Source organism: Artibeus jamaicensis, unplaced genomic scaffold (assembly GCF_021234435.1).
Source record: "Artibeus jamaicensis isolate MK-2021 breed Jamaican fruit bat unplaced genomic scaffold, CSHL_Jam_final contig_233, whole genome shotgun sequence".
NCBI lineage: Eukaryota > Metazoa > Chordata > Mammalia > Chiroptera > Phyllostomidae > Artibeus > Artibeus jamaicensis.
This window is the reverse complement of record NW_026521486.1, coordinates 28,532,501-28,557,133: the sequence shown is the minus strand read 5'-3', so window position 1 is coordinate 28,557,133 and position 24,633 is coordinate 28,532,501. Positions and strand designations below refer to the sequence as shown.

Below are 24,633 nucleotides of genomic sequence, written 5' to 3'. Positions count from 1 at the left end.
AATATTACACCTATTACAATAAAATTATAGGGCAAACATAATATTTTAAAATGAAACACCCAAAAATAATGATTATATTTTTCAGTACAAAGAGAAGTATACATTTCCCTACCCAAACCTCAGAGTACTATATGTTCAAAAACAAAAGGTCAGGAACTAAGTACTCCAGTGACACCTTTACCTTAAGGATCAGAATTGGAGTTATACTCAAGGTCTTAGGTGAAATGAGTTTGACGGATTAGGTTCGGTTACTGGCTGTCAGCACACTACATAAAAAACACTACACATACAGAGCTTAGTGAAACTAGCTGTTCTCTGCAGAGGAAAATTCCTTGATAGAGTTAGCATGAAGACAAATGAACTGTTATCCCCCAAGAAAGGTGTCCCTTCAGGTTAGGTTTGAGGTTAGCAATAACAAACAGTAAGAGCACTTGACTTCCCGTGGTGGACAGACTCATTACCTTTGTAAATATGGAGGCTTAGCTTTGAATCCTGGGATTCTTCTTTGAGTTTTTTAGAGAGCAGCTGTAGTGTGAGTAACTAACCAATTACCAAACAATAAAGAAATTAAAATGGAAAAAGACAGGAGTTGTCTAAGCAAATTCTCTTCATTTTCTACCATCAAAGTTATTTAAACATTCTCTTTTATTATTGCACCCTTACCACTTCTGTTTTCTCAAGGTTTTCTGAATTTATTCTTGTTACTCATCATAATAAAATCCTATTAAAAAGATATTTGTGTTAATAAGTAAGAAATGGGAACTCAGAAAGGTTTAATTTCAAAATAACAATGGGAAGATTCGATATATTTGTCAGGGTTCAGAACTAGGTCTTTTCCCACAAGGTTTTTTTACATAGAATTATTTCTTTGAAATATATTTTATTTATGATAACTACACTTTTGGTCTCGTGTAAATTATGCATTTTCTCTTATGTGTTATCTATTATCTTCTTTTTCATCATACTTTTCAATTAACTCATTTACATAGTCAAATATGAACAGAACATAATTCAAGAAAATTGTATATAAAATCCTCAAATATCTACTACATTTTCAATTATTTTCTTCATAGGTTGTTTAATATTTTTTACCTAATATACTATGGGTATTATTTCTATGTCATTTCTACCTAATATATTATGGGTATTATTTCTATATAAATATAGCTTTCCAAGCTATATTTTAATGGCAAGAAGGGATTCTGTTATACAGCTATAACATAATTTACTTAATCGAACAATTCTTTTTAATTTTGCTAGTGCAAAAATGTAGAAATTACTTATAATATCACTACTAAAATCATTATTGTAAAACAGTACAAGTTCCCTCTTCTACTGTTGCCATACTCTTCCCAGAGGTTAACTTTTTGTGATTTTTTCCTAATGACTTTTTAGTTTATAATTGTACATCAATAAGTGCAGATCTGACTCAATCAGTGTAGGTCTGACACTCAGCTCACCACCAACTTTAATTTCCTCAGTGCTACTCATTGCGTGTCTGTCGCAGCCACTGACCATACCTCATGGCCTCTTGTTCATTAGCATAAAATCTCATTTCTTTCTTCTCATCCTGGTTATTTTTGGTTTCATCTCAACAACAACAACTAAGGTAACAGGTGTATCTGCGTATTAGTATTAAAATCTTGACTTTAAGTGGTGAACACACAATATAATATACATATGATGTATTGTGGAATTATACATCTGAAATTAATATAATTTTATTAATCAATTTCACCCAATAAATTCAATTAAAAAGTTTTGTAAGACTTAAAAATTAAACAGAACAAATATCAAACAAAAGAACTTTGAATAATTCCTTGTTACAATGAGAGGTAACAGGGGAAATTAAAAAATAGCTTGAATTTGTTGAAAATAAAAGCACAACAAATAAAAATTTGTGGAAATAAAAAAGTGATGCTCAGAGAAAATTGTGGCTTCAGCTATTTTCTAGAAAAAAATCTCAAAATAATTACTTCATCTTTCAACCTAAAAGACTAAAAAAGAAATAAGGAAATAGAAGGAAAGAAATAATAGAAATCAGAACAATAATTAATGAAATGGTAAATACAACAAAAAAGAAAAGACACAGTGGAACTCAAAGTTGTATCTCTGAAATAACAAAATTTGTAAATCTTTAACTAGAATTGTCAAGATAAAAAAGAAAACACATAAGTTATCGATGCCGGGGAGGGGAAGATAAGACTTTACAATAGATCCAACAGTGATAAAAAGAATTTAAGGTAATATTATGAACAACTTTATACCAACAAGTTTAACAAGATAGATATAATACACCTAGAAATGCATTACCGACTGACACCAAAATATTAAAAAATTTTGATAGATCTAGGTAAAGTTTTGAAAAGGAAAAAATTTAAATATATTTCCTTGAGAAAGAGTCTTGGTCTAGTTAACTTATTAGTAAATTTTATCAAACACTTAAGGAAGCATAGTTACCAGTCATACACACACTTTTCAGAAAAATGAAGGACAAATATATGCCAAAACACTTTAGGAGGACAATATTATATTGACACTAAAACAGGACAAAAACATCCACATCAGGAAAGAAGAAAAGTGCCTAATAATACCTCTTATAAGCACAGATGCAAAACTATTTAGCAAAATAATACCAAATAGAAGTACCAACTATCCAGGGTGAGGCAAAATATGTTTACAGTTGTGAGTATGCAAAATAGGAGTTTATTATTGCATTATCTATTACTTATTATACCCATTGTATTCCATACAGTATATTCCACACACTCACTCTAAACATACTTTTGCCCACCTTGAAATGTAAGACACTATGACTCTCTTTAATCCAGAAAAGCAAAGTTGGTTTATTACCTAAAACATAATTTTAATTAAAGTAGAAAATCTATAGACTAATATCAAAAGATGCATAAAAAATTGATAAAAGTCTAACACAAATTCCTAAAGAAAACTCACAACAAACATGTGCAGAAGTAAAATATGTAGCAAGACTAACATAGGGAAAAGACAGAGGGAAGTATTCGAATTACACTGTTTTAAAGTTCTTAACTTCAACATAGAGTTTTAAAATGCAAATTCAATGTAAATTGTGTTAAGAATATGTATTGTAATTCCTAGGTAATGATTTGAAAAATTAAAAGAAAACAAAGGGGTCTATCTAAAAACACAATAGAGGAAATAAAACACTATATTACAAAATAACCATATTAAAGAAAAAGAGCAAAAATAACATGTTAAAAATAGAAAACAACAATAGGATATATTTAAGCCCATTATCTCAATTATTACATTAAATATATAAGGCTGAATATCCCAGTTAAAAGGCAGAGATTGGCCCTGACTCGTGTGGCTCAGTGGGTGTCATGCTACAAACCGAAATGTCACTGGTTTGACTCCCTCAGGGCACACGCCTAGGTTGCAGTCCAGGTCCCCCTACTGGGGGCCTGTGAGAGGCCACTAATCAATGTTTCTCTCACACATTGAGTAGAATGCTGCTCCGCCAGAAAAAATAATGTTTTATCATATATGACCACATAGGTAAATCATGAGACTATTATGCTAAGGGAAATGTCATGTTCTCAAAAATTTATTCTGCCAGTCTTTCACTTTTAACTGAAGAGTTTACTCTGTCTATATTTAAAATAATTACTAAGGAAGAACTTACTTCTCCCTTTCAGCTGTTTGTTTTCTGTGTATTTTATGTCTTTGTTCCCCAGTTCCTCCTTTTATTATGTAGTTTACCATTTCAGTCTTCTTTTGCTTTCTGTATATTTTATAGTTATTTTTGCATATAAAAATTAACATGTTAAACTTGCAACAGTTTTTGTGTTACAAACTTGGTTATAACAGGATATAAACCCTCAACTCATATATCTAAAACCCTCTCCCTTTATACTATTGTAGTCATGGTTACATTTTTATACATATTTTGCCTATTAAAATAGATTTATAATTATTGTTTTATGCATTTAACTTTTTAATTGTACAGAAGAACAAGCAGTTACAATCCAAAGCACAACAATACTGACTTTTCTATTTACCTATATAATTTCTTTCACCAATGGCTTTGTTTTTTCATATGGCTCAGAGCTACTGCCTACTGTCCTTTTATTTCAGTCTGATGGGCGGCCTTTAGCATTTCTCATAAGGCAGGTCTACTAGGAACAAACTCTTTTAGTTTTATCAGTAAATGACTTAATTTTTTCTTATTCTTCAAGGATAGTCTTACAGATATAGAATTACTGGTTGACAGTTTTTGTTTTCTTCCTGGACTTTAATATATCATCCCACTGACTTCTGGCTTCCATGTTTGTGAATTTAAACATTACTTATTAATTTTATTGATGATGCCTTATATGATATCAGTTGCTTCTCTCTTGTTGCTTCCATGATTTTCTTTGTCTTTCAACAATTCACTAAAACAAGTTGCAGCATGCTTTCCTTGAGTTTATCCTTCTTAGAGTTCATTGAATTTCTTGGATGAGTATATTCATAGCTTTCATCAAATTTGGAAAATTTTGGCCATTATCAAATATTTTTCTGGTCTGTTTCTATCTCTTTTCTTCTGCAACTTTCATGATGCTGCGTATGTTAGCACACTTGATGATATCTCATGAGTCCCTCAGGCTCTGTTTATTTTTCTTTATTCTTTTTCTTTCTGCTCCTAAGCACAAATAAATTCAATTGCCCTGTCTTTACACTCACTGATTTGATCTTCTGCCTGTTCAAATCTACCACTGAACACCTTCAGTGAATTTTTCTTTTATTGTACTTTTCATCTCCAGAATTTCTGTTTTGGTCTTTTTCACAATTTCTCTTCATATTTGTTCAACACAATCCATGTATAATTTGAGCAGCATTATTCATATTAACCAGAAGGAAGAAATAATGAAGGCACTCATCAATGGATGAATGAGTAAATAACTTGTAGTGCATATGCAAATGAAATATTATTCAATCATAAAAAATAAAATGTTGATGATCACTGTTGAATAAACCTTGAAAACATTATGCCAAGTAAAAGAAGCTAGACATAAAAGGTCACACTTTGTTTAATTCTATTTATATGACATAGCTAGAATAGGCAAATATATGAAGACAGAAAGATTTGTGTTTATCAGGAGTTGGGGGAAGTTGTGAATGAGAAGTGATTAATTATAGGTAGAGTGTTCTTCTGGAGTACTGAAAAAGTTTTCAAAATAGAGATGATAGGTGCACAACTTGTGAATGCACTAAATGCAACTGAATTGTACAGTTAAAATGGTTAATTGTGTTATGTGATTTTCACCTCAATAAAAAATAATAGATACTTTGAAACATAGTATTAAATCTAAGACAAATGCAAAACCTTGATCCTAAAAGTGACAGAGTACATATTCTTTTCAGGTACACATGAGACATTTACTAAAACTCACAATACGAAGGAATCTAAAACAAGCACAAAGATGAATTAAACTAGAAATTGATAAGAAAAGTCAAGTAGGTTTCAAAATTAATTGATTTACTTCTAAACAACTAAACTAAATAACTTCTAAATAAAATGTCACTGTACATGGATGTCTCAAGGAATATCCACACTTGCAGGTAGTATTCCTTATGAGAGAGACTAAATAAGTAATTTCCACAAATCACATAGGTAGCAGGTGGTAGAGTTTGAATTCAGCCCTGAGATGGTAGTTCATCATTAGTACATCACTGACTCAACTGACATGTGTAAACTCAATGGCTGGGAGGAAGACACTCATAAATGCATAGTGGTGTTTATGATTCCCACTTGGGCCTGTCACGTTGTTTATTCAGTGTCATGTTCAGAACCCTTAATTCAAGACAAATGTGTCGTGTATATCTTTGGCCTAAGAGGAATCATACTATGGGTATGGATTAGTGTAAAGTACATGTAACTGCTACTAAAAAAATCACTTTAAAAAGCATACTTTCTCTATAGACCATGCATAAAAGAATTTCAGAGAACATTGAAGATTATAAGCTAGAGTTTTCAAAGTGATAGTAGGAAACTTGTTGAAAGTGGGAACTGAGCAAATCAAGGATATTATAACTAAATGCATAAACAGGAAATTTCAGAAGGGAGGCTATAATGGCTCTGTGAGGGAAATCCTGTTCAGTGCTAGGAACTTTTGAGGAAGATTGCCTGTGATTGAAGAAAACCCATTGAAATAGTTTATCTAAGCTTTTAAAATGATCTTCTAATGTTACTGCTAATTAGTAATTTTGAATAAAGCTGTGAAGGTATTTAGAAAACATTTGAATCATAAATTTAGCACTAATTATGAAAATAATATAAACTAGTAATAAATATTGTTTTCCATCAGGACTCTCAACCAGTTTCCCTCTTCAGTCATGACACCGATAGCTCTGAATTGTCTATCTTGCTCCAACATAGAGATGTATTTCTGACTACTTAGTGTGTAGTGCCAATATACAAACTTTGTAAGCAGGCATTCCACTAAAATTCACTCTTTCCTACCCATGTCACCTTTACATTTTCCCCTTTGTCTCCTCCATCAAAAAAAATGCCAGAGCAGCCTGGAAAATGCACTCCCTTGTTTCCTCCATGTCCAAGAAATGATAAAAGTCTGTTGCTGCATTTCTTCTTTTTTACATCCCTCCCTCGTTTTAAATGTCTCCCTTAAGATCCTCATGATTTTTTACCTAGTCTGTTCCAAAGGACTCTTAATTGATACTGAATCAAGTTTCCAAGTGGATTCCAGAGTTATCTGCCTTTAAAAATATAATTATGTTATTCCACTTTTCAAATTTCTATTAGGGTTAGGATTAAGTCCAAGGTCAATGATAAGACTCTCCTCATCCAGCCATATCTTCTACTCCAGAGTTTCCTTGGGACAATCCATTTGATGCTTTTCCTGTTGTATTCCCATGGAACATGTTACTTTTTCCAAAATTCTTATAACCTTTTTGTCCCAGGACCTTTACACGTTTCACATCCTGTTCTCCCTGTGTGTATCCTAACCTGTTTCCACTTCATAAATTTACCTTAGTATTTTAAGATGAGATTATATCCTTTGTGAAGTCTTTGCTGGCATCTCCTGGGAGAGTTTGGTATTCCCACTTCTGTACTCCCTCAGCATTTTCTTAATTCCTCATTACAACATTTATGGTGTATTACAATAACTTGTGTATGTGTCTATTTCCTTCTCTACATAATAACTCTACCTTAGAGTTTTTCTTATTTACCTTTGTATTCTAATGCAATTGATAATACAATAGGCATTAAATAACTATCAATTGATAAAAACATGATAGATTTTTATTTATGTCATCCAGAAAGAGGCATCCAAACTAAGAATGTTATCTATAATAATATATAGAAATGTTATCTATAATAATAATATCTATAAGATAAAAATACATCTGTATATTTTTAGATGACATTGAATTTTTCTTGGTGATAAAATTAAAAGATAAATACAACCAGAGTTAAGAATCCTGAAGTTCTGATTAATGAAAAGTAAGAATAGTAAAAGAAAAGTAAAGAAGAAAGTAAGCAAGATTCGGTGTGGAAAAAGAAAGAAAAGAGGGAAGCAATAATTGAACTGTATTTTTTAAATCATGAGAGATAAGGATGTAGTTACCATGGACTTGATTTCTTACATATTTAAAAATTTGAGACTTGGAAGAGAAAATTTTAGAATAATTTCACTAGCAGCTCAATTAATGAAACATTCTAAACTTAAACCTTAGATAAGACCAAAAACATTATTTCAATGTGGCTTGAGTAAAGTCACAGACTACAAAATCAACACAGATATGATGGCAACATGCTTTTATACCAAAGAGGTGTCGGAAATTCCTAATCTACTTATTTCCAGAACCAAAATGAATTTCCTTAGTTTTATGTCAGAAAGGAATATGGCTCTGCTCCAGCATGGCATTTGTTATTGATCATATCACCTCTACCGCTTTCTTTCACTAATCTATTCTATATACAACCGTTACCACACACGCACACATACACACACACACACACACACACACACACACACACAGAGTTCTGGTTGGTCAATACTCCACCTCAAAATCATTTGGTGCTTCCCTAAAGCTTATTAAATTCAGTTTAAAAAGTAACTTTTTACAAAGCTTCACAATGTCACTGTCTACCATTTTCCCACTTCAGTCAAACCAAGTAAAGGCATTTTATGGTATGTAAGCACTCCCCATGCTATTTTCTCTTGTCTAAAACTTTGTTCATATTTTCCCCCTTTCAGGATATCATACTACATGTAAATGTTTTTATTAGTTTTCAAAGCAGACAATTTTTTACTGATTTCAGACAGACTCATGTTTATATGGTAACTCTGAAACTTAAAAGTGAGAAAGTCACAAATTCTCTAGACTTTAGAATTTTTTATTTGTAAATAGGCAAATAATAATGCCTAAGTGTATCCTTCAAAAATCCTTCCTCAAACAGACAAGGTTGTTTTTTGCCCACTTTCCAATGGCAATGCCCCTCCATCAGTGAACACGTGTGATTAGGAATCTATGTCTAAGAATAGCTTGTAAAATTTTATCTTCACTAGTATATTATAATTTACATGAAAGAAATTTTAAAATATTTGCAATTACATAAATTTATGAGAAAGTTTGCAGACTCTGGACTTGAAAACAGTGATCAGCAAAATGCCTGACACATAACAATAGATAACATAATGGTGATTATCACTAGTAGTGCTATTATTAACATAACTATGGCTATTACTATTATCATTTGATGTATTTATTTTCTTTTTTAAGTACCCACTGCATTTTGCATCTTTTTCATTGTATTTTTTTTAATTATGTGTACGCGTGTCAACTCTCTGCTCATTTTGTAACTTTCTTGACTTCTGGGATTGTGTGTTCATCTTTGTCTTTTAAGTAGTCTTCCCTGCTTCCCCACACACAAGAATTCAATGTGTGCTGAATGTAATAACATGTATTAAATGTCTGATGTGTAATTAAGATGGCCGAGGGTAGATCCTGAGAGGAGCGGTGCTTGTTTCCTTACAAAGCAAAGCAAAGTGCTCTGCATCTACCTCAAACAAGGGGTGTTGAGAAGCAAACATTGGCCTGTAACATAAGGTAGTGAGCCACTTTTTATAAAAACTTTAAAATATAAACTTTTATATTTTTACTGAATGTATTTGGCTTACATTGGTTAAGAAAATTATAAAAGTTTCCAGTGTAAAAATCCATAAAACATCATCTGCATATTGCCTTGCGTGTGCCCCATTCAAAGTCAAGTCTCCTTCCATCACCATTTATCCTCCCCTTCACCCTCTTCTACCTGCAAGACCTTTTCTCTGGTAGTCGTCATAGTGTTTACTGTGTTGATGAGATTTTTTTTTGCTTAATTTTTTCACCTTACTCACTCAGAACACCTCCTCTGTTCTCTGTCTCTATGAATCTGTTTCTATTTTTTTTGAGGGTTTCTTTTGTTTATTAGATTCCACATATAAGTGAAATCATATGGTATTTGTCTTAAGCTAACTGGATTTTTTTCACTTAGCCCAATACCTTCTAGGTCCATCCATACTGTTGCAAAATGTAAGATTTCTCTCTTTTTCACATTCCAGTAGTATTCTATTGGAGTGGAATTTCTTTTTTATTCATTTATGTACTGATGGGGACTTTGGCTGCTTTCGAATCTTGGCTATTGTAAATAACTTTGCAATGAATGTAGGGGTGCATATATACGTACAAGTCAGTGTTTCAAGTTTCTTTGGATACATTCCCAGAAGTGGAATTTCTGGGTTATAATGCAGTTTCATTTTTAATTTTTTGAGGAAACTCTATACTGCTTTCCTAGCAGCTGCATCAATCTGCATTTCCATCAACAGTGCGTGAGGGTTCGCTTTTCTCCACATCCTCACCAGCATTTGTCATTTGTTGTTTTATTGATGATAGCCACTCTTAAAGGTATGAGGTGATGTCTCATTGTGGTTTTAGTTCAGAAATTTCTGATGATTAGTGCCTTTTAGCATCTTATCATATGTGTATAGGCCATCTGTACGCCCTCTTTGGAGAATTGTCTGTTGAGATTCTTTGCCCACTTTTTAATTGGATTGTTTGTTTGTTTGTTTTGGTGTTGAGTTTTATAAGTTCTTAATAAATTTGGGGCATTAGCCCCTTATCAGATGTATAATTGGTGGATATGTTCTCCCATTCAGTATATTGTCTTTTCATTTTGCTGATGGTTTTTTTTTTGCTGTGCAAAAACATCTTAGTTTGATATAGTCCCATTTGTTTCCCTTGCCCAAAGAGATATTTCAGAAGAAATATTGCTATGGGAAATGTCCAAGATTTTACTGCTTATGTTTTCTTCTAAAACTTACATGATTTTGAGCATAATATTTAAGTATTTAACTTATTATGAGTTTAATATTATATATGACACAAGAAGGTGGTCTACTTTTTTCTACGTTTATCTATTTTTTTTGCATATCCAGTTTCTCAACACAATGTATGGAATAGACTGTTTATACCCCATTTATGTTTTTGCCTCCTTTGTCAAATATTAACTGACTGTAAGGGTACAAGTATTTTTTCCTTAGCTCTCTATTCTGTTCCATTTATTTAGTCTGTTTTTATCCCAGTATCATGCTCTTTTGATTACTATGGCCTTGCAGTATAGTTTGATACAGATAATGTAAGTCCTCCAACTTTGCTCTTCTTTCTCAAGATTGCTGAGGCTTTTAGGGGCCATTTGTGGTTTCATGTAAATTTCTAGAATATTTATGCTAGTTCTGTGAAATATCTTAAGCATGAAGTGCTTAAGGGGATCTAGAGAGTCAAGCTGTATGACTGCATTGACTCAGATGTTTCACTACCAGTTTATAGGTTCCCACTTTAATCTACCAGTAAGTGGACTTTTCATGACCAAGAGTTTAACATTCTCTGGAACTCTAATGGTACAGTCAATTCTTGGGCTTGTTGCTATCATTTTCTTTACTCTGGGTGCAGAAGTTGAGCCCTTTTCCATGCTGCTAAAGAAGGGCCCTAACTTTCATACTTCTCCTTCAATGGCTGAACAATCATCCTCACCCTTCCTTGTTTTTTAATGCCTTATTGGCCCTTGCAATTAGTAACCCCCCTCCAACCTCAAAATCCTGACATATCGTACTTACCAGTGAGTACACATGCCCTATTTCACACTAGTATACCACTAGTGAAATATTCAGCAATATCACTGCTACAGCATCTACTTGACCTATCTCTAGTGTTCTAGCTTCAAAATCTCATTTTACAGTTTTCTTCTTTGATCCATTCTCTACACCAATCATCTTAGATTGACTCACCAGAAAAACAAATTCTGTGGTAGAGACTTGCATACAAAAAATTTAATTGAAGAGTTTCTGCAGGATGAACACTTCAGTGAAAATAAAGAAAATAAGATCTTCTATTAGATCTTCTGTGTTTGCAAAAACTACTAAGTCACTGGCAAAGGACAAGCTTATAGAATGAGGTAAAGAATTAGAAAGACTAACACAATAAAACATAACCCAGTATTCAGCATGGATAAATATAGTTCCTAGAAGAATTCGCATTTTAAGCATATTTGATCATAGAGAAATAGAGTATGATGTTTTGCTAGCTATGGACTACACATATCCCACTTTTGGGTGCTTCTCTAATCTATTTACTGTAGAAGCTGTGTGGCTACTTTTAAATTGATCCTGGAACAAGAGAAGATGCCCAAAAGATCCAAGTTGCCTTTGTAGAAAGCTTTATGATCTAGCAGATACCAATGATACTCAAATTTTTGGCAATAAATAAGAACCAACAAGGAGCACCTGCAAAGCCTACCGTCCCCCCCAAAAAGAACCATAAGTCTAACAGTCTGGAGTAAAGTCATGTGTTTTTTTGGTTGGTTGGTTGATTTTGGGGAGGGTCGGTTATAAATGCCATCATTTTAGATGCAACTTCTGACCTCTAGTGCACATTTTTAAAGATTAATCATGAGACACTAAGTGACGAGCTGTCTGTCCATCAGGAATGAAATTAGAAGGTTAAAAGAGCAATGTGGTAGGGTCCTTGTATAGGAGAGATTGACAGTGTGTTGTAATTTATGACAAAATGTAGGCTTACTTTAGAAAATTGACTCACTTATGACAGTTATGAAGTTGTATGAAGGGTAACTATGAGTAGAAAGGTCAAAATGAATGCTGAGTAATCAGAGTGTCTGGCTAATGTTGATCCTGGGCCTATTGTCAGTAATTTTTATTTCTTGCCTACCCCTTACAAAGGGACTGACATCCACATATTTCATTTCCCAGTAGGTCACATGGCTTCTAGCTAAGTTCATCCATTGGGCATCCTTGGCAGGGTATTGGTAAATGGAAGGAAAGGAGAAGTAGGGTTTTCTCTTTTCTCTCTACCTGAAGTGTGCTGTCTTTGGCAGCAGCTGCCTCTTCTCAGCAACTCCTGCTCAGATCGGATGAGACAGTCCCACTGATAAAGCATTTGTAGAGAAACTGGCCCCTGGGCTGTAACAGCCCATCCACCTTTCACCTTCTAGCAGTGGCCCCCTTCTGTTCCTAATTTGAGCATTGTCTTGCATTTCCCATTTGGCCTCTCAGCTCTTACCTCACCTGTGTAATCACTTCAAGATATGGCATTTCTTGTGTTAGAATATCTGAGGTGTTTTCTGTTTTTCTGAAAAGATTTCTCAGGGATTAAACAGCCATTAATAAAATGTTTTGATACCCAGCAATGGCTTTCAGAACGTAAAAAGGGAGGATACTTGGATTGAGTGTAATTGTAAGAAAAACTGCTTACATGTTACTTTAAATCTTATAATTTCCTTTTCTATAAATAAAAAAAATCCTAAAATCTTAGACAGGCCATGAGGTAGAAAGGTACATTTTATAGATAGAGCTGCAATGATTAAAGCAGAAAGTTGAGGAGAATATTACAGAAATACAGAATTATACCTGCAAAAGTTAAATTAACTTAATTCAAAAATATTCATCTAACTCAAATACCTCTATTTTTGTTTATTTATAATGATATTTTGATAAAAGTATTACATTCTTTTTTTACATAACATAGGTTAAATAACTTGTTGACTAATATTTCAAATGTTATTCTAAATTGTATTGGTATTATGTAGATTTTAAGTGTACTCCAAAATAGCAAGATACATTATTACTAAAATGAGGTATGCCATAAGAGAAACACAAATTTTTTATTTTAAATAAAAATATGAGCCCTGGCTGGTGTAGCTCAGTGGATTGAGCATGGGCCTGTGAACTACACGATCCCGGTTCGATTCCCAGTTAGGGCACATGCCTAGGTTGCAGGCCAGTTCCCAGCAGGGGACTCATGAGAGGCAACCATACATTGATATTTCTCTCCTTCCCTTCCTCTCTAAAGATAAATAAATAAAATATTTTTAAAATATGAGTATAAAATGTAATTTTATATTTTGTTTTTTTATTTTTTTTAAATTATTTATTTTTAGCCAGAGGAGAGAGAGGGAGAAAGAGAAGGAGAGAAATATCAGTGTAGGGTTACCTCTCACACACCCCCTACTGGGGACCTGGCCTGAAACCCAGGCATGTGTCCTGACTGGGAATCGAACTGCTGACCCTTTGGTTTGCAGGCTGGAGCTCAATAAACTGAGCCACACCCACCAGGGCCCATATTTTCTTTCTTTCTAAATAAAGTAGAGAATTAAAAATGCAGCCTCTCTTCTGTCAAAAATCTTCCATTAATTGGAAAAAAACATTTGTACTATCTTACAATTCTACTGGTTTTAAGATCAGCAAAGCTTTTATGCCTCTATATTTTTAATTATTAGGCTTTTTTAGTCAGTATGGTATACTGTGTATATATATATATATATATATATATATATATATATATATAGTATTTCTGTTATTTTTTTTCTATGAAAGGCATAGAGAGGGTTAATGTACAATTACCTCCCTACTGCTTTCACAAAATGGCTGGCAGAAGAAAACAATAGTCACAAATGTACCAAAGCAAAGGCTCAGACTAAAGAAGTGAAGAAAGCTGCTGAGGTCAGAACTAGTTGTGATGATGTCACTGCTCACATAAGCAGAAAATGATCAGAGGCTAAGGGTAATCACAGAAGGTGAGCCACTCAACAAATAACAAGATTTCTAGTTATCATTAGAATTATGTTCCATTTGTATATAATTAATCAATGATGATAAGAATAATTTTATTTTTACTTTAAATGTATTCTGTTTATATGTCTTTTAACATTGCATGTTATTTCAGAACTCATTATTTTCATTGGATTACCTTCAACTTCTGGGGGTGGAATTCCCTGCATTTTACTAAAATATATAGAAAAAGATAAAAGAAAGTTCACAAAATATAAAGGCTAAAAATCAGCAAAAAAAAAAGAACTATATAGGTTAAGGAAAGATCTAGAAAATGAGTTCAAAAGCAATTTTTAAATATATTTTCTCTAAAACAACAATAACAATAAAAAACAAGAATAAATGTACAATTGTGAATTTATTACTTGTACAAAGTTTTCTTGAACCTGAGTATAAAAAAATAAATTAAGTGGACAGCAATCAGTATAATGAACTAGTGCCATGATCACAGTTTCCATGGACATTGTACTGTTTTCAGTACAGAAGGCTGCTGTTTTCTATCAGCTGTGTGTGAAAACATAAGGAATAATGTTAAAGCATAGGAAAGCACTTTTTTTTAAATTTTATTTATCTTTAGAGGGGAAGGGAAGGAGAGAGGGAGAGAAACATCAATGTATGGTTGCTTTTCATGGGTCCCCTGCTGGGAATTGGCCTGAAGGGAACCAGCCTGCAACCCAGACATGTGCCCTGACTGGGAATTGAACAGGAAAGCACTTTTAATAGAGTAGATTATGGTAGTGGAGTCCAGACATATGGCTTTGTCAGGTTAAGCTGTAGAGAATGTAGAGAAATAGTTTAAAGGTGTTTAGACTTTCCTTTTCATAAATCCGTTGTCTCAGCTGTGCTTTAACTATTGATTTTTTTAAATTACAAAATTAATACAGGGACTTCCAATTCAATACAGTTGATTAAATGCTGTATCTTGAACTTAATTACCTTCCAAAAATGTAAGGTAATAAAAGCCTTACAACTTCGGGGAGGAGACCCAGTGAAAAGAAAACTGCATATAAAAGATGTCAACAAATTTTTGGAAAATAAAAGTAAGTGGAAGAAGTAACTGACTAAGGAAACCAGAGGAAGCTAAGACTTCTGTGCCTAAAGAAGACAGTGTAAATAGGAAAAATGTGAAAAAAAGAAGTCTGTTTTCCCTGCAGAACATTGGAAAGCACCACGTATAACAAAATGCAGGAGCCACACAGAAGAATTAGAACCAGAGAGGTGAGAGTCTATATAAAAGCACCTGGCCATGTAGGGGAATCCTGAGTACCTCTCCGGCACCCAGCTTTCTCAAGCATTAACCTCCACCCAGTCAGTGCACCCTCACCTCCCATTCTCCAAAGACTTGGAACCAGAGAGTTTCAGGACCAGGTTCAGGAGTCCTTGGGGGAGTGGTGAGCTAGAAATGTGTAGGTTGCTGTAATGATTGCAAAAGCAATACTGGCATTTAATGAGTGAGAGTCTCAGATTCTAGACATTTTCTCATGTATGACCCTCCCTCACAGTGAAAAATTACCCTTCACCCTTAAAGAATTCCTGATATCACATAGACAAGCAATAGTAAAGAAATGTTTAAATCTACGTGAATTTAAGACTTAACTGAATTTTGCATATAAATGATACTGTTTAAAAATGTACCACAATATATTTTGGCATGACCTTAACATAGACTATTTCAGGGTTGCAATTATAAACTGAAGCAAGACAGCACATTGTTTGGTTTGGAGTTTAACCAAGAGTTTCTCACCATTTCATAAAACTATATCACCAAAAGCAATGCTACTCATAGTATTTAAGAAGTCAGTACTGTTCACCAACACACCTGTATCAGTTTGTATTTATAGCTATCACCTTCAGAGATTCTACAAACACATTGCGCATCTAACTACCTCATTATGTCCTCAGTGAAGTGGAGGATGTCCATCTGATGGTTCATGCACTGAAAGGACACATTATTTTATTATGAATTATTTTTTACTATTTCCTTTTTACATTATAGTTATGCTATGACATTGTTATTGGCAAAACTTTGTATTGATAGGTTAAGATATGCTAACTATGCTTTTCATTTCAGAGTAGTAAAAGAAGATTTTGAAATATTTGCTTTAAAATAAAAGTGGTCATTGTGTCTAACAGAGTTGAGAGCCACTGCCCTAAGATATAATCACTTGAGAATTCTTCTTTGAAACACAGTGTTCAGTCAGGATTTCAGTATTTCATTCTTAAAAGTGCACTGTCAGTCAAGTTTTATGAGATGTTTGAAGAAAGCCTCTGGCATAAAAAATACAGACCAAAACAAAACAAACAAAAACTGTGAAAAAGAAAAGATGGAAGAAAAAAGACAAAGGAAACAAGATAACTTCATTAAGGTGTGTGTACACATGTGTGTTTACATGTGTGTGTGTTTGCACATATAGCAGCAGTTCTTAGACTATGTGGTCTGGAAGCCCCAGGGAGTCCCCAAAGCCTTTTCAGGAGGTCTGCAAGGTCAAAACTATTTTCATAATAATTTTAAGACATCATTATCCCTTTTCATTCTCAGAGTCTCATGAGTACATAGAAGAATTTTTCAGAGGTTACCCAATATATGATATCACAACAGGTTAAGTATAGATGCAGCTAGAGTAACCAACTATCTTGAATTCAGCCAGACAGTAGAGATTTGCAAATCTATCTATATTTATATCCATATATATAGATATAAACTACTTTGCTCACTGCATTATATTATTTTAGAAAATAGAATAATGCTTTATAAATAATACCTGTGCTAACATGTAATGGGTTTATTATTGATATTTTAAAATAAATATTTAAATATCTCTCAGCTTTACTTTCTAATACATTAAACATTGATATTGAAACCTACATAAATAAAAGCTTTTTAGATTCTACATCATTTTTAATAATATAAAGGGATTATTAGTCCAGAATGTTTAAGAACCATTAGTATTCACCATATAACATATCATACAATTTTCCCTTTGTATCCACAGGTTTCACTGCCACAGATTCAAACATCCATGGATCAAAAATATTTGAAAGTCATTGTTATGTTGTTACTGACATGTATGGAGTCAGTCCTTTAATGATTGAGTCTGTACTGAAAATGTATGCATTATTTTTGTGTCATTATTCCCTAAACAATATAGTGTAATGGTTATTTACATACTATTTACATTGTATTAGGTATTAAAAGTAATCTAAATGTTATTTAAAGTATATAAGGATATAGGTAGGTTATATGCAAATACTAAAGGGTTTTATATAAAGAACTTGAGCATCTGAAAATCTGGTAACCATAGAAGATCCTGCAGCCAATTTCTCATGGATGCTGAGGAATAACTATCTATGCATATGTTTATATATATCCATATACATTAATATATAATATATTAATTACACACATATATATGTCTAATCTTAACATAATCATAAAATGACAAAATGTCATAGCAGAAAAACAATCAAAGGAAACATATATTTCTGTATATTCAAGAAAGAGTACTTAATTTTTTTTAGTATTAGTGATATAAATATATTGACTGTTTATATATGAATACACACATACCTATATGTTTAATCTTAAAATAACATAAGCATAAAATAACAAGTTGTCATAGTAGAGAAACAATCAAAGAAAACATGTTTTTCTATATATTCAAAGAAGAGTAGGTAATTTTTTAACTATTAGTGAAAAGTATAATTAAGTAAAACATTCAGTATGAATTGCAAAAGACAAAGTGATGGATATATGCTGGGGGAAGTTAAGAAAATTAGATAATGTGTCCAAGGATTCAATGTCCAGAAACAAAAATTTTAGTATGAAAAAAAGATAAAATTATAATAAAAATAATATTTTAAAGAAACAATACTTAGCGGCACAACCAAAAAATATAACTTGCCAGATTAAGCACCACATAAAATAAATGAAAAAAACCTGATTGTATGCAGCATATCATACAACATTCAGAATAAAAAGATGCTAAAACTTCCAGAAAAAAATAAGGAAGATCAGAAATAAAGGTAACAGCATTGAAACTAGAAGGAAGTGGAGACATTCTTCAACATTTTAAGTAAAGATTACTTCATGCTAGATCTTTTATTCAAACTATCAATTAAGCTTAACTAAACATAATACACTTTCAGATAGGCAATGTTACCAAAAATTCACCTCCCCTACACACTTCTAAGGAATATTCTGAAGAACAAAGAGTAGATCAAAAAACATGAAGGCAATGCAGTCAGAAAATAAGGGAAGCACCGTAGAGTGTCCCACTGAATCCCCAAGCTGGCAGCAAAGATTGCAAATTGAACAGAAACTAGCAGAATGTGGACCCCCAGGAAGCCATCTTTGGGAAAAATAATTAAACCAGTAGATTTTCACTGAGTGGGCACAAAATTGCAATTGAGACATTTAAGAATGTGAGAAGAAACTTGCCATATATAGAAGGCTAATCACACTTAGGAATGAGGGAATTAGTCACCAAAATAATGAAAGATTTTTTAAAAAGGAAAAGTAATCATAGTACACCATTAATCCTGTATCAGAGGGTAGCTGCTCCCTACATGGGGGAATGGAGGGGTGTTAATCCCCTGGGCGGGACAATGCTGCTATCTTCTGGAGTGTGTGAATCTCACTGGTTGGTTGTGCTTAATAATGTCTAATTCCATTCCACCTTTCCTTTAGTAGTATCTAGCTACCTACACTAACACATTTCCCCACTGAAGACCTTGAGCCTTGTAATCTTACACAGGTAAACGGATGAAGGTCTCATCTTCTGTGCTGCTTCTTACTGTCAAGAGATAGGGTCCTGCCTACTCCCAGGCCCAGAGATTCTTCTTATCCACCAAAGGAAGAAAGGAATAAAAAGGATGGGGGGATTTCACACAAGGGAAAGGGATTCTGCAATATCCAGGTCAGTCTGCTGTCCCCAGGAGGAAACATGCGTGATGTCTTGAAAATGGCAATGTCTGGAGGATGGCTTCCTGAACAAGCTGGCATCTTGTTGTATTCTACAGGTGATGAATTTGACAACAAGGTTAAAAGATGTGGGCCAAAAATAAGGAGAATTATATAAAATAAGGAATTATATCAAATTGTATTAAAAACAAGGAGAACTATATCTGGCGAGAGGTAAAACCCAGGTAATATAGGGAGGAGTGAATTTAATAGTATCCCAGATAAGGAGGAGGGACTTCTTTGGACAAATGTGCATCACACTTGTCTGAAGTCCTTTTGTTTACCATATGTAATTCAAATTAGACTGAGGGGAACATTCTAAGCTTTCTCTCCATAAGAACTTTTGGCCTTTTTTATCTGAACCATTTGAGCAAAAAAGGGAAAGCAGTTTCAAGCAAAGCTGATATACTGCTCCACAGTTCGCTGACTCAACAACCATCTAGTCCTGACAATAAGTTAATCTAGCCAAACTGTCGAGTCTCATTTCAGGAGGCAGTGATGCAGATGGGCTTCTAAAGTGAGGCCAATACTGTGTAAACAAGCAATCAGGTAAATGATGTCATAGTCATACACCCATGAGCCATGTCTTCTCCCTCTCCTGGAGGGCTTGCCAAATGCCGCTGGTGGAAATTGTGTTCTTTCATGGGATCACAAGGAAAGCACTTCACATACCCATGTACAGGAGACTGTGGCGTGGTAATATTTATTTAGATGGAAGCCGAAGGCTGCCCTTGGGTTCCCAATGTCCTGTCTCCATCCTTACCACCACTGAAAAAGCCCTATCTTGGTTTCATCAAGGCCCAAACAAAGGCCAGTGACCAGATGTTCTATGTGACACAAAAGCTTAGTCTTTTAGAGGCCATGTGGTCTGCTGTGGGCCCCAGGCAGCTACTAGACCCACAGGGTGGCTACAAAGAGAACATGCAAATGAATAGGATGAGCACATGTTCCTGGGTGCTCTGGCAAACTTATAGACAACAGAAATGCAAGTGAGGTTTATAGACAGTCATAGGAACAGCTGACATGAATGCCTGGGTACCTAGATTCAAATGTGCACTAAGTTATGTGTATGAATTTCAGAATATTTTAAGTGAAAGTAGAAAGGTATAATTCCATATTTATGAAATTAAAATAAAATTTTACATATTCTTTTATAGTATAATAGTGATGATACTTCACACTTTTAATCAGAAAAATCTGTAGCACTCTATAAACTTTAGCAAATTAAGTCTCACAATACCCTATGTAGTAGTTAAGAATAATCATTCATTGCATACTCAATAGTTAAAATGAGACAGCAAGAGATTAAGTGATTTATCTCGAGATCACACATTCCCTGAGTTTTAAAGAGAAGAGTCGCCTACAGTTTTCCGTATCTTGCTACAGCTCTCAATCTTCTCTTACCAATTGTATCACTTTAAAAACTGTGCGATGCTCTCTACTTAGTGTCATGATCTGGGTTGCAGCATGACCTGGCCACCTTGTAGACTCATGAGGTTTCTATCTTTCCCTTTAGGAGGATGTAAGATAAACCCACTCTTATCAAATGCCCCTTTAGAGTAATTTCCAGTGCCTTCCTCAATGAGTTTTTTTCAATGGAAGCATATTCTCCAAATAACACTATATTTAATAATTTATGCTTTCAAAAATCCACTCACTGTTATTAATTAACCAAATACTTATTGTGAGGTTTTTTACGTCCAGCATTACAAATTTGATTCTTACTTTCAGGGATTTTGGTGTTTACCAGGAAAGACAGAAATTTTTAAAAGGCAATTACAGTGAAGTCAGCCAAAGACGACTAAGAGCTGGCAGAATCCTAAATAACTATGGAAGAACTCTGGAGAACAAGACACTTAGATGAGAAGTTACATCATATAATTCTTCTGGAAAGAAATGACGTCAAATCTGGGGTCTGAAAGATGAATAAAATTTAGCCAAGCAAAAACGAGCAAGTGTGCTTCAGTGAGAAGGAAACATTTGTGTAGCAGCCTGGAGATGAAAGGACCTGCCGTGTTATGCAAACTGACAAGTTCCCAGCACAACTGCAAACAGAGTGAACAAGAGAAGCAGTGGGTGGAAATGAGGCTGCACATGTGGAGATAACATCATGTTATACTATGTTAAGGGATTCCGATTGTTCTAAAACAAAGAGAATCTCTGACTGGCTTAAAGTAGGAGGTCATGTTTGTGTTATGAAGTATCACTCTGGCTGCTGTGTGGATAGAGGGGGTTAGAAATGGACCAGACCACACAAAGGCAGGAAGGCAACATAGGAATCTAAACTGTGGTCCAGGCTAGAGATAATGCTGTCCTTTACTGGTGTGGCAGTGGAGAAAAAGAAACATACTCAAGTGATAGGCAGAAAGAAAATCAAGAGTGACTTTAAACTTATATAAGGATAAACAAAAAAAGGAGAGAAAAGTAGAGAACATTCCCAACTTTCAAAGAATAAAATACTACAGAAGAAAACAGATGCTTCTACCTTTAAATGTAAAATAAAAGTTAATTTTATGGAGCTCAGAAACCAAGATGAAATTGAAATGCTAGACAAAAACATAGAAGATGGAAAAGAGGAATATGGGAGTGAAAATATTTAAGGCTTAATATTATTTGGGAGTACATATAGAGAGAATAAGTAACTTTATCCTTAAATATACATATTGAAAATTTGAAAGGAACCATTAAAATAATAAAGACACAATGATTAACTTTCAGTCAACAACCTGTAGATAGCCTTTCCAAAACAAAAACTCTTCTGACTCACCTCTGCTTCCGACCATGATCCCATTTCTCTAATGCTTTTGTAGCAAAATTACTCATCTTAGTTCACTTGCTCACCTATGACTCTCCCTAGAACTGACTCAAATTAGACTTTTATTCCCACTACTCTTATTAAAGGTTTTAATAAAATCCATTTGCCAAAAGTAATGGTCAATTTTCAGTGTTCATCTTACAAGTACACTGATTGTATCTGTCCTAGCTGATCACTTTCCTCTTCTTAAACCACCGTAATCTCTTGTTTTTCTGGACACCACTTGGTCCTGATATTTATATGTGTATACAAACATATTTATATTTTTATATATATTTAAATATGTATATGTGTGTATATATGTATACAGTATCCTTGCTGATGAACCTGCTTCCTTATGCAAATCTTTAAAAATTGTGGTAACCCAAATGGATTGGTTATATGTTGCTACAATAATGTTCATAAAGTACCACCCTTTCATCGTCAATCAGAAACAAACACATATCACATGTCTGTGCAGTTCAGTTGATCTAGTTTGGACTCAGCTGGGTTCACTTGCACACCTTGGGTTGACCTTGTATATTCTACTCTGCATCTGGGACCAGAGAGACCTGAGCAAATCTAATCATGGTAAGCATAGAGTACAAGAGCACTGCAGAAATTACAAACAGTCTTTCAATCTTTGGCTTGAATCACATATGCTGAAACAAGTTTCTAGGCCGAGCCCAGAGTCAGGAAGGGGTAGCCCAATTACATGGCAAAGAACATGGGTAGACGGAAGGAAACAGATGTTTCCTCTAATCCTTTAGGGGTATCCAGCCTTTTGGCATCTCTGGGCTATACTGGAAGAAGAGTTGTATTGGGCCACACATTAAATACATTGAGACACATATCACTAAAAAATCTCATAATGTTTTAAATAAATGTACGATTTGATGTTGAGCTGCATTCATAGCCACCCTGACCGGCATGTGGCTCACAGGCCACAGGCTGCACAACCTTGCATGCAATCAGTCAGCCCACCAGGGCCCATTTTTCTTTTTCCTTGTCTATAATGACCACTTAGGTTATCCCATCTAACTTCATCACTTTAAATGTTAATTTTATTGTTTACTTCCATATATAAATGTAAATGACTATCCCTGAAATCTACTCTGACATCCAGACTAACTCATCTAAACCTTTACCTGACAGCTCAATCCACTTGATATACCTCATATCTCTGAAACCAAACATTTGATTTTCCCACCCAAACCTGCTCATACTTCATCATTCTACATCTCCATCCATGGCACCATATTTAACTCACTTGCTCAGGCCATGAACATAGAAGTTATGCTTGGCTTCTCCCTCTTATAAGCAATCAAACAACAGATCTCCTTTGACTTCAGTTTGAAAATATGTTCCTTATCTGATGCCTGCTTACGGGCTCCACTGCTACCTCCTAGTCTCTGGCACCTTCCTCTGTCTTCTGAATGACAATTACTCCAATCCCAAATATCTCTCTGCTTCCACCCTTGCCCTGACACAGGCTTTTCCCACTAATTACTCAATGTGACATTCTTAAAACATAAGACATACATTTTAACTATCCCTCCTGTACAAAATTATCAAATGGTTCTCTTTCCTTCATACCTAGAATAATATTAACAAAGTCCAACAATGATACCTAAACTCAGTGGGACCTGGCCCTGGCCTACCTCTCCACATTCCCCAAGCTTTCTTCTAGAAATTCCATTTCACTTAAATAAAAAAAAATACTCCCACCCTATGCAGGTCAGCCAAGAATGTTCCCCCTTGAAATTAATGCAAGACCTCTTTCCTGGCTTTGTTGTCGTTTCCATGCCAATGGCACCTATTCACAGAGGTATTCCTTCCAACTTAGAAGCCCTGTTACTTTCTATCCTTTTATTTTGCTTTTTACTTTCCTATAGTACTACCACTACCTAATATCATAATAATAACCAATTCATCTATTTCTTCTCTGTTATGTTCCCTGTAAATAGAGCAGTTCTTGATACATAGGAGTACTTGAAAAAAAATACTGACTACTAAATAATTTAGATAGCATTGTAGTAATAATTCTTTTCACCTACAGGGCATCTCTGAAACCTTTCTGTACCTTCTTATTCACACTACTGATCCTGTAGGGTAATAACAGTATGTCAATATTAAAGATTAATTATAAATAATAAAATAATTAAGGAATATAGGTCTTATAAACATTCTAGTACAAACACCTTTTTCATTTATTTCCTAGCAGACATTTACAAGATTTTTTTGTCCCAGAAATGGAATCACTGGATTAGAGAATATATACATGTTCAGCTTTAGGATAATGCCAAATTGTTTTCCAAGTTATCAACAGAGGAATGGATACATGAAGTTTATCCATGCACAGGAATATTATGCAATGTGAAAGTAAATGCATTAATATGATATGCAGCAATGTAAATAAGTCTTAGGAAAGTTATGTGAGATGAAAAAATTAAGCCCTGAAGACAATATACTTAACTGTGCTATGTTTATATAATTCAAGAAAACTAAATAATCCATTTTAATGGTGAATACAAATGTGGTAAAAGAATAATGAATACTGAATCCAGTGTAGTGTTTAACTGACTGGGGTGAAGTGGGAAGTCAGGGGATTAGATCTGACTGGCACACAGATAACTTCAAAGGTATCAGTCACGTTTTAGCTCTTAACCTGACTGGTGGATTTGTGAATGCTCATTTTATTATATGTTTCATCATTCAGACACATGTTATAC

The 24,633-nt window shown here is 34.0% G+C and overlaps 1 protein-coding gene across 13 annotated transcripts in view; it reads left to right on the top strand.

The window, feature by feature from the left end:
* Positions 1 to 24,633, top strand: part of LMO3 (LIM domain only 3) — a 227,741-nt gene that overhangs the window by 5,135 nt on the left and 197,973 nt on the right. Inside the window, exons 3-4 of one of the 13 annotated variants that reach the window (XR_008390985.1) lie at positions 18,902 to 19,166; positions 20,839 to 21,988. The exons of 10 other annotated variants lie outside the window; for them this stretch is intronic. The gene's annotated coding sequence lies outside the window, so the exon portion shown is untranslated. Of the gene's footprint in view, positions 1 to 17,140; positions 17,256 to 18,901; positions 19,167 to 20,838; positions 21,989 to 24,633 lie in introns of those variants that run through there. 2 more of the 13 variants (XR_008390984.1, XR_008390979.1) reach the window with 2 other exon arrangements.